Source organism: Amblyomma americanum, chromosome 3 (assembly GCF_052857255.1).
Source record: "Amblyomma americanum isolate KBUSLIRL-KWMA chromosome 3, ASM5285725v1, whole genome shotgun sequence".
NCBI classification, from domain to species: Eukaryota; Metazoa; Arthropoda; class Arachnida; order Ixodida; family Ixodidae; genus Amblyomma; species Amblyomma americanum.
In genome coordinates, this window is record NC_135499.1 from 50,271,820 (window position 1) to 50,286,750 (window position 14,931).

General features: G+C 45.2%; 1 pseudogene; it reads left to right on the forward strand.

Moving 5' to 3' along the window:
• LOC144123715 (uncharacterized) overlaps positions 1–10,427 on the forward strand; it is a 99,042-nt pseudogene extending 88,615 nt beyond the window's left edge.
• The last annotated feature ends 4,504 nt before the right edge of the window (positions 10,428–14,931 follow it).

Here is a 14,931-nt window from a genome sequence, read left to right on the forward strand (position 1 = left end):
TGGTCATCGTGGTGTGGAGGGAAATGCTCATGACACAAACATTTCCAAATGGCACTGGTATTTACTTTCACACCCTTCCTCGGCCAAAGTGGGAAAATAGCACACTACTTTCAAATTCTCATGAGGTGTCGGTTTTGGTTTTGCTTTGTTGCTGTATAAAAAAATGCAGTTAAGCCGTGTGTGGCATGCATTCGTGAAGCGTGGGAAAGCCAACTTAAAGGAACACTGAGAACAACGGCCAAATTATTGTTCTCAGTAAAAATTGATTCTGTCACTCTCTGTGGCTATGCATTTTGTCCGCAAACGAAAGGTGCAGTTATAGCCAAGAAAATTGTATTTAAAAATCTTGCCGCCAGTTCATGTAAACTCGTGAGTCCCAGCCAAAAAGGTTGCCACCGATTTGAAGGGAATGGCAGCGAAGCGTAGCCTCTGTAATCGTCCACCAAAAATTGGCATTGATGCATGCATTTTACTAGCGAAATCGGCCAATGATAGCCGACAGCTGTATTAGTGTGAAAGCAATGCTCTAGACGTACCAACGCTGAGCAAGAGCCTTTTCGTGTACCATGCTCTGAACCCCGAGTTTCTTGGGTAAGCCTGGGGGAGTTGAGAGGAACAACGCGCCAGCTCTGCCAATGGAAGGTAGGTGACAGTTGAAATAATGATTTGCCACGAGAGGTTGCTTGGAAAGAGCAAAATGGGTTGCACAATCTCTACCGGTGGCTTTGACAGAAACAGCCACCTGCCAGTGCAGTGGCGCATCACTTAACCGGTGCACCACTGTTTTTTTCTTTATTGCCTATTTTGGCCCATAACATTTAACCTACAACACTCAACAAAAAACACACGAAACGCTATGTACTGTCATATGTAGCTACCCACTATGGCTATTGCGTCACCCTTAAGGCGCAGCTTAAGTGCTCCCTCCAATTGAAGAATGAACTCATGGTTTCGCACGTGTATTTCGTTTAACGATGTTAAACCTCTACCACTTTTTTTTCTGTAGTCTCTTACTGATAACTGCTCCGTTATCGGTTAGAGTGGTTTCTATGATTAGAATGCAATACTCTGTCAGTACAGGCCAACTTGAATTGTCCTGTTTTAAAAATTTTCATAAATGTATATTTAAGATTTAATATTTGGAACTGCAATACTCCGCTCAAGTTCTGTGTTGATAGCCATAAATTTTGTAATATAATATTGTTCTATCAAACAAACATTAGAAAGCTGGTTAATTTTACCCAGTGGTTTTGTTATACAATCTACCCGAGCAGGCCATGTCCACTGATGTATCTTTCATATCTTTTAAAAAAAATTGCTATTTCCTAAAATAACACCTAGTTTATACGGATGGGGAAGGGGTGGGGGGGGGAGCTCAGCCACTGCTGTAGCTCAGTTGGTAGAGCACATTGTGCGACATGTGGAGGTGATGGGTTGGGATCTTTCAGGTGGCATGTGGCTGTCTTTAGGCCTACTTTGTCAAAGTATCATTCCCTTCAAGAAATAATTAAACTACTGATGTTCTGAACAAAATAAAATGATATGGTTTCAACTGGCCATATTGTATCGTTTAAATGCATTACCAAGTTGAGCATTGTCTTCTCACTATTACAGTCAAAATTAATTAATGCTGTTGTTAACCTGTAAGGTTGCCGTTTGGCTAACTTCTTTCTCACATGTAAGCCCATCGTTTCTAACAGGTAAAAATTAAGGACATAATAGGAGCATAATGTGTGAGACATCATTCTGATAATGAGGGGTATCATAACTCAGAATATCCTACGTGTCTGTCTGCATTCCTCGCTTCCCTCCTTGTATAGCGGTGTTGATAGGGCATAAATGTGATAACAGTTCATTTGTTTTGAGACAGTGATTTAAAGGGTCCCTGAAAAGGGTGCTTGGGGTTGTTTATAAAGGGCTCGAAATAATGTAGAGTACAGGCCAACGAGCGTTCATGCCGCATACAGGACCTCAAAAGCGAGCTGATAATTTACAATACAATTTTGAAAACTCCCACTTCCACGCCTAGTGGCGACCAGCGGTGCTGCGCTTTCGCCCGAATCCGCGCTCGTTACGTCAGAATCCGCGTTCGTTACATCATGTAGCGCTCATTACATCAGCAACGGACTGCTAGCATTGGTTCACGCACGTCTGCAGCCGGCAGAGGGTGCGAGTGCGAGGGGCCAGCGAAGGAGCGCTGACATTTAAGCGTGCAGAAAGTGACGAGAGGAGAGGAAAAGGCGCGAAGATGAGCAGATTCAAATTTTGACTACAGATAACTCAGCTTCTACGAAGTGCATCTAAACAATTCTTGCTGGACGATATTTGTGAAGCGCCGTCTTTTAGCATCCTTGGCACATCGCATCTTTGTTGAGACCTTTCACAACCCCTTCAATGTGACAGGTTTTATTTGAGCAACCTCTTTCGCAAATATTGCCAAAATCATGTTTGTGTAAGGCTGCCGCACTAAAAAATTATTTGCTCCCTCACAACTCCGCACTTAGCGTACTACCAGACTCGAGCCTCTGTGCATTCCTAGAACAGACGGGCTTGACATCCCGTCTGTTCTCCGCCAGGAAGTTATGAATAGTGACCGAACACTCCGAGAGTGCTACTACCTTGGACAACTAACAGCTGGACGCCCCCCTTCAGCTGTAGTGAACATAGTGCTGTGCGCGTGTGTTTTTATTGCTTCACGATGAACTAATCACGCGTGCTACCTGTACATAAGTTATTATTGTGTAACTAGTTTTTGTGTATATTACCTCCCCCCCTATTCTCTCTTCCTGTCCCCTCACCTCTTTCATTTCATTTCGCCATTCTGCCTGCTATGCGTTATTTCTGCTGCCCCAGCTCAGGTGCTTCAGTATTGATGCAGATGCTAGAGCTAGCAAAAATCATTTCCTTTCTTTTTATTATTATTTTGATAAACCACTTCCTGCTTACTACTCACAACATGCATAAGCCTTACTATATTCATGGTCATTCATTCACAGTGTCATTTATTAATTTGAATAACTTTCAGGTCCTTCATAGGAGTATTTTGTGAGCAACACAAGACATAAAATTATGACATAAGAACAAAACTAAAGATTAAAATGTTGTTCGATTGTTCACAGTAAAAATGACTAGAATACAATACATTTCAAGGAAGTCATTATGCAGTATTTATTTGACTGCACAGAAGCGGTTCAGGAATTTGCACAGAGGTAGACAAGAGCACAACTGCATACATTTTATACAACAGTAAATGTCGACTTTCATGAAAAAGTGCACAGAACAAGAAATGATTAGGTAAATATGGTGGTTGTCATTTCTTTAAATGTGGCATGATCGGCGTTAATGTTATCTGGAAGGCTGTTCCACTGACTTGTGGTTCATGGCAGGGTTGACAAATAAAACGTTTCAGTACGATAAAGATGTGCATAAAGCTTTTGTGGTTTTTGCAGATGATGTGATGTCATCATCATCAGCCTGACTACATCCACTGCAGGGTAAAGGTCTCCCCCATGTCTCTCCAATTAACCCTGTCCTTTGCCAGCTGCGCCCACCCTAAGCCTGCAAACTTCCTAATTTCATCCACCCACCTAACCTTCTGCCGCCCCTGCTACGCTTGCCTTCTCTAGGGATCCACTCCGTTACCCTTATGGACCAGCGGTTTCTTGCCTTCGCAGTAAATGCCCTGCCAAAGCCCATTTCTTCCTCTTGATTTCGACTAGGATGTCACTAACACGCATTTGTTCCGTCACCCACTTTGCCCGCTTCCAGTCTTTAACGTTACACCTATCATTTTCCTTTCCATGGCTCGCTGTGCTGTCCTTAACTTAAGCTGAACCCTTTTCGTTAGCCTCCATATTTCTGCCCCGTTGGTGAGTACCGGTAAGATACAACTGTTGTACACTTTTCTCATGAGGGATATTGGTAAACTGCTATTCATGATCTGAAAGAACCTGCCATATGCACTCCACCCCATTCTTATCCTTCTAGTTATTTCCCTCTCATGATCCGGATCAGCTGTCACTACCTACCCTAAGGAGGCATATTTCTTTACCACTTCCAGCACCTCATTGTCAATTGTGAACTGCTGTTCTCTTGCTAGACTGTTGAACAATACATTGGTTTTCTGCATGTTAATTTAAGATCCATCGTACTGCTCTAACTCATTGATCATGATTTGCAGTTGATCTCCTGAGTGACTCAGCAAGGCAATGTCTTCAGCGAATCGCAGATTACTTAAGTATTCTCCATTAACTCTTAACCCCAACTGTTCCCAATTTAGGCCTCGGAATACCTCCTGTAAACAGGCGGTGAATAGCATTGGCGAGACCGTGTCTCCTTGTCTGACTTCCTTCCTTATTAGAATTTTATTGCTGACTTTATGGAAGACTATGGTTCCTATTTATTTATTCCAGTATTTTGACATAAGGCTCATCTACACCCTAATTCCGCAATGCCTGTATGACTGCTGAGGTTTCTACTGAGTCAAATGCTTTCTCATAGTCAATGAAGGCTGTATATAGGGGTTGGTTATATTCTGCGCATTTCTCTATTATCTGATTGATAGTGTGAATATGATCTATTGTGGAATATCCTTTACGAAAGCCCGCCTGATCATTTGGTTGATTAATGTCTAAGGTTGCCTTGAGTCTATTAGCGATTACCTTAGTAAATACCTTGTAGGCAACAGACAGTAAGCTGAACGGTCTGTAATATTCAAGTCCTTGGCGTCTCCTTTTTTACGAATTCAGATTATATTTGCGTTCTTCCAAGCTTCTGGTACGGTCGAGGTCATAAGGCATTGCGTATATAGGGTGGCTAGTTCTTCTAACAGAATCGTCCCTCCATCTTTCAACAGATCTGCTGTTACCTGATTCTCGCCAGCTGCTTTTCCCCTTCGCATTGCTCCTAAGGCTTTCTGAAGAGGAAGTTAATGTGATGATACGGCATGGCTGTGGCAAAGACAGGGCGTTCCTGTGCTGACTGTAGGTCATGTTATGAAATAAGCAAAGAGGTGCAGCTGTTCGACATGATTGTAAGACAGGAGTGATAGGATAACTTTAGTCATATTGGAATGGCTGTTATAACCACAAGTAATAAAGCGTGCATGCAGCATGGTTCTGTGTGGATTTGGTACAGTTTGTTAAAAATGCTTGTTGGGGCAACCAGATAAGCAACTACAGTGACTTATTTATATAGCCTGTGATACAGTGTAATAAAAATTAATTGTAGGAACTGCGGGAAGGGGTGGGTGCATAAATGTATCACTTCGGTGGAGGCAGGCAGTGGCTCGCACGTCAGTGCAATGGCAAACAAAAGGAGAAAGCGTGATTGGACAAGTGCGATGCAAAAGCAGTGTCAGACCCGTGCCCTCCTCTCATCTCTTGAAGAGTATCTTCATCGTTGACACATAGATATGCCGATTGCAATTTTTTTCGACATCAGGACCACCTTCGACTCTGTTTTGTAGTACTTGCAGCTTTTACAAGTCGTGGTCTCATAGGGAAACTCTACAGGTTCAGTGGAAACTATTCAAAAGAGTAGCAACTTTTCGTGAATACTACAATTGTCCCAACATCGTTTCGTGTCGTGGAAAAGGGCATGCCACAGGGTGTTGTGCCTAGCCCCCTACTATTCAACATCAGGTCCATTCACATATCGCGAGGGGTGCATATTATGTTATATATAGACATCCCCATTTGGAGCACGTCACATTCATGCTATGTTGCAGAGCAGCATCTTCAGAGAGCATTATACACTGTCTTGGTGTACCTGGCATCTCGAGGTCTTTGTCTCCCGCCGGAAAAAGAGTGTTTCCATGACCTTTACTACAAAATAATTGACCAGATATCTGCTCCTGCTGGATGGATATGCACTCCCGTATGTGTGAACTCAGTTTCCTTGGTAATGTGATTGATAGAAATCTCGCTTCTTCACCTCAAGTTAAAAGCTTTCTGAGAAAAATTGTTCCTGCATCAAAGATGTTCAGGTATTTATATGGTGGAAACACAATGAGGCAGCAACTACCAATCACTGGTACTCCTTCGTAGAGCTTACGCTGAAGGAGCGCTGCGTTATTTTCTGTTGTTTCCCTAACGAGTGCATCACACAAGCAAGAAAGCACTGGAAGCGGTACAGAACAGTTGCTTTCGCATCTGTCTCAACATCCAAAATGGATCCTCTTACTCAGGAACTGCAGCGGAAGCCGGTTGTCTACTGCTAGGTGTCGTCACCTCCCAGGAGAAATTCTTATTCACCGCCGGCATGCGCTCAAGGCAAGAAGCATTTCCTTTATCGCATACACATGACCCACAGCAACTCTGGCTTTGGCCAAGCTGTGCAACTCCTAAATCTTCCAGGAGACCCTTGCCTCTCCCAACCGTACAATTCATACTTGGTATCAGTGCAAAGAGCCGTGTGCCACAGACTACGCTACTCCAAGTTGCTTCGAACTACAGAGTTGAAAAGTGCTCGCAAGCGTCCCAAACAGCTCATATTTGGAGGAGAGTCCCTGCTGTGGTTTCTGTGTTCCCCCTAAAGGGAAATACGCTCCTATCACCTTCAATAGACATCCTTAACATTGACAGAGCTGCATGGCATCAAAGAAGTTGTCTTGTGTATCCTGCGCTGAAGATCTTGGCGATGGGAGATATATTCAGAGTCTAAAGCAGCTCTACAAAACGTCTCAAGCATGTTTAGAAAAACTGACAATCAACCAGTCCTTGTTATTGCATACGTCCATCACTTGGCCAGCGTTGCAAGCCACTGTATTCAATTTCCACAGATTTCAGTACATCCTTGTACTATGGGCAATGAAAAGGCCGATTAAAGCTGCTCATAAAGGTCTCCAGCACTGGAACTTTAGAAAGATTTACTTTTCAAAATCCGATGCATCCCATTTGGCAAAAAAAAATATATGTATGAAAGAAGGGATCAGCTCTGGAGCCCACCATTTCATCATTATTCATTTCTGCGTTCCATTTACGTACGCTTCAAATCTACACTTCTGCATAAACTTCCTCACCCCCTGGAGTCTGTCTATCATTATCAACTGAATGCCGCCTTTACAAGCAGCTTCCAATACCAGTTTGGTCAAGTGAGCATTCCCTTAAGCGTACGCACAGGGAGGGGCAGCCGCCCCTCTCCCAATCATCTAAAGGGGGCACCACGTTTGCCCCGTATACCTTTACGCTGTCGGACCTGTCCCATCGTTCTTTAAAGTGCGGATTATGGCCATGCAGGTTATATGATGATGCTACTTAAAACTTCTGCTCAGTTATATCTTTTTTACATGTTAGAATTTCATCACGTTGAAGTAAATGTTTCATAACCATTCGTTGTACTGCATTTTGACTGTAGGGACCTCAGTGGGAAGGACAATACCATTTGTTCGGCGAGTTGGTGTTTACGATGATCCAAAACAGCGCGACAGACGGGACAGAGAAGAGAGGACACAACACAGAGCGCTGACTCACAACTAAAATGTTTATTGGCCGCCAGTCAGTATAAATACTGCCGTGGTGGCCGGGAAGGATACAAGCACGCTTGATTTGCGTGACATACAAGAAGAGAAAAAGGGAATTTTAATGAAAGAAAGGCGGAGAGGTCGGCCGGTGGTAACAGGGCCCTGGCCTGCTACTCCACACAGGGGAAAGGGAAGAGGAGGAAAAGGAAAGTGTGAATGAAGGCTGATGATGGCATAATACAATGAGTTTCACGGGTGATATATATGCACACGCACACACACACACAACACTGGCTGGCGCTCGCATCGCGGTTACTGGACACACATAAAACTCAAAACTGGTGTCTGCAACACAACACCGACACATGTCATTAACCATGTAGGTTGTGCACAGGCGGTCACAAACGAGTATCCAGGCCTGTTTCACACAAAAAGTTGAGCAGGGCTTTTGTCACACACCACCAATCAGAACGTCTCGTCCTTGCGCCCAGAAGAGTTTCCTCAGAGAGAGGGCGAGAGTCCAGGTTTTTCACGGTCGCCTCCAATGTTGTTCTTTCAGAAGTATACTTCGGGCACACGCAAAGAAGGTGTCCAATAGTCTCTGGTGTGTTGCACTGTGCGCAATTTGGGTTACTTTCGATGCCGATCTTGTGAAGATAGTGTTTGGTGTAGGCAACGCCAAGCCGTAGCCGGTGGAGTAAAGTCCCATGACGTCGCACCACCACAGATGGGAAATGTAATCGTGAGCCAGCGTCAAGCTTACACACGCGGTCCTGTTGATGACTCGGATCATGCCAGTGCGACTGCATTGCCGCCTGCATTAAATGCGCCAACAAGGCATACAAAATCACCAATACATCAGGCACGTGTCAACAGGTAAAAGTCATACGTGGGAAATATCACTGCTACAGCAGGCACAAGTTTGCATTCACAAGTTAGCATTCACAATCAAGGTAACGGTTTTCCTTATCTGACAGTGCTACAGAGGGAAATAATAGAAGCCCACCTGACAGCTAGGACCCCTGACCAATGTATCAGTACTCCTTCTGTAGCACTGTCAGATAAGGAAAACCGTTACCTTGATTGTGTATGCTAACTTGTGAATGCAAACTTGTGCCTGCTGTAGCGGTGATATTTCCCACATATGACTCTTACCTGTTGACACGTGCCTGATGTACTGGTGATTCTGAATGTCACGCAAGTCAAGCGTGCTTGTATCCTTCCCGGCCACCAGGGCAGTATTTATACTGACTGGCGGCCAATCAACGTTTTAGTTTGCGTCAGCGCTCTGTGTTGTGTCCTCTCTTCTCTGTCCCGTCTGTCGCGCTGTTATGGATCATAGTGGGAAGGAGTTGGGAAGGGGGGGGGGGCGCTCTTGTGAAACTTCGCTCCTCCTAATGGAAGAACCCTGTGCACGCCCATGAACAGTCCACATCACGACAACCGGGGCTCAGTTGAAACAATGCAATGCATTCTCTTAAAATGCTGGGCTTTGCAGATAAACTAGCATATAATGAGCATCATATGAAGTCTTTCACTCAAGGGCCAGTAAGAGTGAACTGTGTTCTAGTCCCTCTGCCTGCTCCATGAAGCTCTGTGCCCTGTAATTTGTTTGCCTATTTTGAGGAGACTGGCAATCTTTTTGGTACTCCTTGATGTGCATTTGCCATGCACTGAATTTTCTGGCTGCTTGCCTGCAAAACATTGAACTTGCTCAGAGGGGCGGAACTGCCGGACCAGTTGTGCCAGACTGCGCCAAATGGCAAATGCTGCTATTTGCTGCTACAAAATCGAGCTTTTGCTCACTTTTGCATCACAACTGCACTACAAGGTCATTGCAAAACTACGGCGAGAGCGAAATCAAAACTGAAGCCTGCACTTTCAAATGTTGGTTGCACGCTTCTTCCACAAGTGTCAGAGAACGTAGCGATGGGGAAATATTCAAATCTGGGATTGGTTGTGAACAGAATCTGCGTTTTGTTTTGAGCTGTGCCACACGCTTCCATTTGAAGTAACGAACGAATATCCGAAAATCACGGATGCATCTGCTTCCCAGAAATCATGTTCAAAAATTGTGGCGTTTGTAAACAGCACTCAATAGTTTGACATCCATGAGCTTGTACTTGTCACAGAAATTGGATCTGCTCTTTCCGTGTATGGCTGATCACCCCTACGCTGAAAAAGCATACTTGCTATATAGTAGGTCCTGCATGAAAGGAATTATTTGATGGTCATTGTGAGAGCCTGTAGGAACGGTAACATGGAGGAGCTAGCAGTGGCTCAGCACTATGACCCAGAGCTGCATAGTCTTTGTTCCTCATCTATGCCCCTGTCCTTCGCAAATTGTCCACTGCCATTTTCCTTCCTGTAAATGACATGTGAGACATCCACCAGTGCCCCGTGCCCCTCCGAGCTTCTGGCTTTCCATCGCGCCATTGTAATCAACTGTACCTCATGAGCCACCCCGGTATTCATGCAGAGCAGAAGCTAGTCACTGCTCGCAAATGCCGATGCATGTCACTGGGCATGATCCAATCTTCAACCCTAGTGCGTCAGGTTCACTGATATGCCATCATGCCTGCTCTCCTTTTGAGCCTCTGGACGCCCGGCCCTCCTACGTCCTGACCTTGTTGGGTCTGCTTCCGTAATCTGTGTGGAGCCTCGTAACGGTTCACATGTGTCGATTGCATCACACATTGGTCTGAAGCGTTACCCATTACTAATACCGCAGTAGAGACTGTTGCCGCAGCCTTCATGGCCTGCAGCGTGTCTCAGCTGCACCTCTGTTGTCACCACCGACCGAGGATGCCAGTTTCATTTGGCCCTGTTCACTGCTCTTGCCAACAGGTTGGGTGACCGACACATCCACACGGCTGCCTACCATCCTTTGGCCAGTGCCATGATGAAAGGGCTCTACTTCCAGCTGAAGGCTGTCCTCACCACATATCAGCCTCGGGAGCATTAGTCCAACCACTTCTCTCTTGTCCTTCTGGGCATCTGCTCAGCACTCAAGGCCAGCTTGGCCTGCTCTTCTGCTGGATTGGATTAGGGGCATTGTCCTGCACCTCCTGCAGAATTCTCGCCCCCGTCCCCGCCGTCCGTCTGTGACAATTCCACTTACATCTGAGACCTCCGCAGCACTTTTCAAAATTTACGCTAGTCATCCCTGCTGACTTCAGCCCCCAGTCAGTATTTGTCAGCTGGGATCTTGAGCCCTGCAATCATTTCCTCATCCGGTGTAACCATGTTTGTCCACTCCTAAAGCTACAAACACACTGGCGGAAAACCGCGCTTGACGCACCACCACCGGCGGTAAGGCGCTTGCCACGAAACCTGCCGCAGCGGCGGTTTGATCTGCCGCGCAGCGAATGGGTCAAGGAGTCGTTTTCGGCAGCTTGTCGCGTGCCGTGGAGCAGGGATACCAATGAGGGGTGCCCAGCTTAGTCACGTGGGGAGCGTTTCATGCCAGGGGGAAATTTACATGCCAGCGGCAGCAATGGAGCTGCGCGTGCTCCTGCAGCATCATGAACCTTGACTGGTTTGGCATGGGGAGAGTTTGCACGTTGGCACTTTCCCGTATATTCCTCGCCTCTAGTATAGCCGTCCCTTTCGTGGCGGGAGTTCTGCCGTCAACGGCATGCAGTGTGTTATTCTGCATACCTTAACACCAACCTAGAATGGACCGTACTGCGTGCTCCATCATCTGACCAATTCATTCACGGCAGACATTAGCAGTTGTGAAGACGTCATGTCTGGTGATGGTCTGAAACGGGCGCATGTTGCCACTCATACGCCAGTGGTCTTGCCATCATTCTGCGCAGCCTCATCCAAGCATGTCCACTAGGCTGCTCGTCTGGCTTCTGTCCTACAAGGGGGGAGCTTGCAGTGCCTCTTGCATCGTGCCGTGGCTGCACAACTCTTTCTGCATGTAGTGCCGGTCAGTGAAGTAGTTGGCACCATGCTTGACGGTTCATTCGTCACAATAAAAAACAGTTTGAAACTGTCACTATAGCTGCAACAGTTACATCACAGGGATGATTACAGCTGAGCCGATAGACGAGCACTGAGCTCACTGCGTCTTGCAGAGAAGGCAGCATTTAGGCGGATTTCCTCTGCCAGCTCCGCACTTCAGGCATTGCAAGACAATGTAAAAGGGGATGGTGCGGATCGAATTATAGACAGAGTTGCCGCTTCTCGCTGCATTTCGCCGACAGTGCAGCAGCTCATGCCACTTCAGAATCATTAAAGACTAGAAGAACTACTTGAAGGTTTAGCTTCAAGGGTATTTTCTGCAGAATTTTTCTTACGTCTAGTTATTTTCCACTGCATGAAATTATACTGTGTTGAGACAATTTTTTTGTTTATTTGCTCGTTATAGGCTTTTAAAGGTGCACTAAGAAGTATCTGAAATAGTCTTTTTACCATGGGAACTAGATCTACACTCTCCGAGCATTCTTAGAAACTTTGAATTATTGTCTTGTGCAGCCGGTTTTTTTATTAAATCGAATTAAACGCCCTGGCTCCCGTTTTTTTTTCTTTAATTCGCCTCCAAAAAGAGGAGTCAGCCAACGTGTGGAGTTCCTTTCAGCCAGTCGTGTGGCGGCTTTGCTTTCACTTTTACTTTGTTCTTAGGTTTCATGAACATATAGTTTCACTCGCAGACTACATAGCTGCAAATTATTTTCACGGAAATAAAAATACGTGTGGACTCTGCTTTCGCTGATCGCTATGTATCAATCCACTGATAGCAGAGCAGCAAGACACCATGTGGCTGGACTCCACACATTTGCTGTCTAGTCTTCTTTTCGGAGGTGAGAAAAAAAAAGCCAGGAGCTGGCACGTTTCATTCGATTTAAAATGAAAATTGGCTGCACAGGACAATAATTCAGAATTTTTAAGAATGCTCGAAGCTTCCAGATCAAGTTACTGCGGTAAAAAAACAAGCTCAGAGTCCTCTTTTAGTGCAGCTTTAAGAGTGCTATGATGTAGAAGTTTGCACTTAGGGTTTATGATTTTTTTCCCTGCTGTGATTGAAGTCAAAATTTGAGTTTGCTGGCTCCAAAAATCGGAAGTTTTGCTACTAATTTGCTACAAAGGCATAATTTCACAACAAAATGCCATTTTTTTGCTACAATAGCAGAGACGTCTGCTACAAAACGTCATTTTTTCTACTGCGAAATTGAAATTGCTGCTACAAAAGCAGCTACAAGAAGCCTGTTATCAGTTCCAGCAATGTGTTCACTAACACACTGATACTGGCTATAACAGGGCTGTAAGTATTTCTTGCACTAGATAGCAGAACTGAAATAGGTATTCAATATGTTTTTAATTAACAGTTTAGCTATACTCCACAACTTTTTTTTTGGCAGTGAAGGAAAACCTACAGTGCCGAAATGCCCCTTTGTTTTATCCAGCAGAATGTAGCCCCTGGTAGCAGTTAATAACTTCTTCTTGAAACATGGTGTACCGGTAACACCTGTTATTTCTATTTTATATTACTTCTAATATAAGTGTACATTTTCAACATTAGAGAGTAACGGCAAGAACATTTTTGATTGTGAATTTTTGAGCGCATCCACTTGTGTGAAGCTTTGATAGATGGCGCCATCTTCACCTTTGGTGAAGCGAAGCATTTGCAAATTGAGCAACATGCCAGGCGGCTTTCCTGTGGCCAAGCTACTGGCGAAGTGACACAGACACTCTGTCCCTGTACCTTTCTCTTCATTTCCAAAAAGAGTTGCCGCAGAGTATAGCAACGTCATGATTGAGAAAACAAATTCATTTTTAGAAGTATTTAGAGCTCATTTACTGTTAGTTGCATGTCTTGTGATCAGCAGAAATTTAGCTCAGAAGTGCACATCATTGATGTAGCGGTGTAATTGGACTGAGACCTTACAGCGAGTTTTTTTATCCCCATGCGAGCAAGCAGAAACTTTATGATGACTATGCTGAACAGATATGACAGTACAGTTGCAGTTAAATGCGTTCATAACTGGAGCAGAAATCTGATTTTTGAAAAAAATCACCTACTAGGGACTATGGTTACCTTTTGTATCCTGCTGTATCTTACATGAGAGAGTAGTGTTTGAGGGACTTATACGCCATGCAGTTATTGTTGTCGGCAAAAAATCGTTCCTTGGCTCTCTCCGCATATGTTGGTCACCCCTGTGATCTCAACTCATGTGCCCACATATAGCTGGTCAGAAAAGGCAAACAACAGTCTGTGTGTACAAGCATTCACATGAATTTTAATCTAATCTAATAATGGTAATTTAATGTACGTCCATTGCTATGGACGAGGATGACACCGGTTAGCAGTCTTAAAGGGGCCATGACATGGTCGTTCTTCATATTGCAGTTTTGTGTTTCAGTAACTAATACAAGAGCTTATGAGTCAGTTTTCGAAATTTCGATGCCCTGGACGCACAGTATATTCCAAAAAAATGCGATCGAAATTGAGAACTGGGAACTCCCCCCACCGGCAGCGACCGCCATATTGAATGCTCTCTGACGTCACTAGGGCATACACGGAGCAACGTCGTCTGCTCTCGTTGCTGCAGTGTGCGCAGCGAGGTCCCGTTCCCCACTGTACTTTGGGGCTATCGAAGTAGCAGTTGTCCCCCATATATGAGTGACTGGTGCCGCAAAGGCGTTAATAACAGTAACACAGTTATTCTTCGGTATAGGTAGGGTCTGGTCACACTAAGCCGATGTGACGGCGCTCGACAGTCGGTTGGCTAGTCGGTATGCAAATGCTGTCGCTGACGCACCGGTCTGTCACGCTAGACCGACGACGACACCAGCACGACCAATGACCCCGTATCGCAGTAGTGTAAAGAGTGAACTTAGTGGGAACTGGCAGAGTGTGGTGGAGGACTAGTTGGTATGACATTCTATGAACTTAAGAACTTTAAAACTTATTGGACCTGATGCTAGTCACGGGGACATACGCGATGTGCATGCACCAGCAAATAAGTGCTTTCAATCGGTGCCTGCGCATAGAACCTATCGGCGAGACAAGCGACACAGGCAGAAAACGCAGCACGACAGTGTCGCTCGTCGCTCGCCGCCATCGCCTGGGCTTGTGTGGCCGAACAAAAGCTTCACACCTGGTGAATAGACGGCCCAAAAAACTGCGCTTGTGTACCTTATTCATATCAAATATAGTGAAACGAGCGGCTGCATTTGATATCTTCACACTTTCTTACTAATCGGCAGGGAACTCTTGGCAGATTCTTGAATTTTGGTTGACGGTGGACTGGCCCCTTTCGTGACAAGGCCTAGAAAGTACGCAGAATTCGTGTGTGCGATTTCAGTGATTGTGGAGAGCAAATTCGCAAGTTTTAGAGCCCAAAAATAGCTGTCGAGCGTAGTTTTGGCTACAGTGCCTTCAAAGCGACGACTGCCTACATCGCAGGGCGCGAGTACAAAAAGGGGGAAGTGTCGGTATGTGGCCCGGTCTTCACAGC